The sequence below is a fragment of the Drosophila virilis genome, unplaced genomic scaffold (assembly GCF_030788295.1).
Source record: "Drosophila virilis strain 15010-1051.87 unplaced genomic scaffold, Dvir_AGI_RSII-ME tig00001840, whole genome shotgun sequence".
Taxonomy (NCBI): Eukaryota; Metazoa; Arthropoda; class Insecta; order Diptera; family Drosophilidae; genus Drosophila; species Drosophila virilis.
The window spans coordinates 392,342-394,980 of NW_027212862.1; the positions used below are offsets into that span (position 1 = coordinate 392,342).

The window sequence follows — 2,639 nt, forward strand, 5'->3', positions numbered from 1 at the left end:
ATCGCTGAAGGTATATGAATGAATGATATTCATTTTGCGAGAATAAAATCATTAAATATGCATTTGAAGAAGCGAAAAAGATTATAGAAGTGAGAAATATTGATGTTTCTTCCAATGAAAATAATATTCGATATGCTATTACCAAACTCAATTGTATGTCCATCTAACTACGGAAAGACAAATGGGATGATCAGCTTAATAGAGAGCCCAAATTTAAATTTAAAAATATGTAGTTATACTCAATATCATTATTTCAACCGAAATATGAAAACTAAAAAATCTAGTAACCCCAATAAAACGTGTTATACCACCTGAGAAAGCTAAGCATAGCTCGATAATGATATTTGATGATGTAGCATGTGAAAAACAATATAATATATGTTCATACTCTTGTATGGGTCGACATAAAAACATCGACTCATTTTATTTATGTCAAACGTATACACGCATACCAAAACATCTTGGGCGCGATATTGTCAATTTAATAATAATATTCAATCAAGACCAACTTAATATAGAGCACATTTATCAAGATCATGTGGGAAACATTTTCGAAAAATATATACAAATTTGTCAGTTATAGCATTTGACGTTATCGGCAGCACCGAGGGTTTACTTAGTTGGTTGCGTGCGATATTATCGGCCATGCCGATATCTTTTTGTCATATGGTCAGAGTATGCGGGGTCAAGCTGGGCCGGCAACGGAGCTCAAATTTTTGAAGGGTGGATACTCCAGACTTGCGATCCACGGCGCCACGATTGCTATTGGCCGCCCGGTTCGCTGTTAATAAAAATATGAGAAAAGTGGATCGCATGCCCTTGGATATGCCTTTAACCGTCATTTGGGCCATTGACCCAAAAAAATGCAGCTGTGCAGATGGGTAGCAACGGTGCCCGCCTCGCCAATGTATGCACCGATGATGTTGCTGCCCAAATGTACGGAGAATTCGACTTTGTCAGCGGTCCACAGCGGACGTACCGGCTCGCAGTTAAGAATTTTTGAAGTTGGATATTTATTTTTTGCGGCGGCCACGGGCGAGACCACGCCCACATCGTCCGAGTGAGTCTGTTTCATTTCGTGACTACTCGCCTGAGTAAACGGCAGAGTCAGACGCAGACTTCCCATTGTGCTCCCTGAAAGAGAACCGATTTTTTTTGTTATTAAAAACATAAAAATACTCACGACTAATTTAAATTAAGTAAATTTCCGAAAGTGCGAACCGGGAAGGAAAGGGCCCAAAGATTATTGCGTCTGCCGGGTAAAGAATGAAGTTACAAAGTTTTGATTGTGGACAACTTATGCACACGTGATTCCCAATTATACGTATATATATATATGTTACGCACCTCAGGTGCAGATGCCTCCCACCCAGAGAGCTCTTTAGGCAGGCAAGGTAATATAAGCGCTTCGGTTACACGCATTTATTTTAGCGGGTACTTGCTCCCCATTGGTGAAATAATTACCTGTGTTTATATTTCTCCCCTTGTTTCCCTTTCCTTTTTTGACTGGCAATAACTTCTGGCCGTTTTTTTTTAGTCTCCGGTATTGTATGAAGGTCGCCAACAAAAAAATGTATTCTTTACAAAAATAGAGGAAATTTAATATATTTAAGATTAATAGAAATTGTTATAAATATGAAATGCTGCAACGCGTTATAAATAACTGATGAAGCGAAGTTGAAAGATGGAAAAAAAATTGAAATTTAAAACTTATATCCATTATTCTAAAAATAAGAATATACCAACTTATCGTATGCACCTGGTTAAAAATGCCTGAAATTTTGCCGAGCACGAAATTATATATAACAGCTTGAAGATAACCTGCAGGGGAATAAGAAATAAGATTAAATGTTAATAACGATAAGAAATGAAACCAATTATATGCCGTATCTGAAGAGAGAAATGCCCGGCTAAATTTTCTTTGATGGGGAGAGTTGGCATAACAGCCGGCACAGGCTTATGGCCATCTAATGGCAAAATGCCCGGACCAGGGCCCGATCTGGAAGAGTAAGGTGAATAAATAGTGTTTTTTGTTAATTTATATTTAGTGTCTCACCTTTGTTGTTTACATGTTCATAGTTGTTACAGCTGCTTATTTGGTTTATGAGTTAGAAGTTCCGATTGTTTGACGTTATCGATTTGTGGTTCGCTTTTGCATAGTGTTGTGTAAGTCTGCTTTGCTACAGACGTGTAGCTGTTATCGATTGTGCGGACTGCGGGCCAGGGATGGAACTACACCCAGAGAAACCGAGGAGCCAGCCGGCGCGGTCCAAGCAGTTCCGTAACAATATGGCGCCAAAATTAATTGCGTCATCAAAAAAAAAATAAATACGATATAAATAAAGGTACAGAGAAAAGGATGCCTTCAGGACCCAACCCGCTGAAGTAGGTAGCTAATAATCGCGTTGATGTAGTGGAATCCGAGAAGTACGACGAAAGTAGAGAATATCCATTAACATGAGAAGTTTTCTTGTAGTGGCTGCTGACGGTAAGTCACGCTCGCATGTTGGCGAAACGTTCGTAACCGTTTATCGTAACCTGGTGGTAGCCGCCACGACAAAATAACTTATGACATAATGTGATATTAGGGTACTCTTACCAGAGTTTGTTAAGTTTTTTTATTTGTTTTGTCCCACTCT

General features: G+C 38.9%; 1 long non-coding RNA gene across 2 annotated transcripts; it reads right to left on the reverse strand.

Annotated features, from left to right (window-relative positions):
* Nucleotides 1–370: 370 nt before the first annotated feature.
* Nucleotides 371–2,144, reverse strand: LOC116650080 (uncharacterized). 2 transcript variants are annotated; one of them, XR_004303074.2, is made up of 4 exons: nt 2,057–2,144; nt 1,760–1,999; nt 1,465–1,578; nt 371–1,134 (listed from the first exon to the last, which is right to left on the reverse strand). It is a non-coding gene; the product is annotated as an uncharacterized lncRNA (long non-coding RNA). The 2 variants fall into 2 exon arrangements; XR_004303073.2 differs by having other exon boundaries at nt 371–1,252.
* Nucleotides 2,145–2,639: the final 495 nt, after the last annotated feature.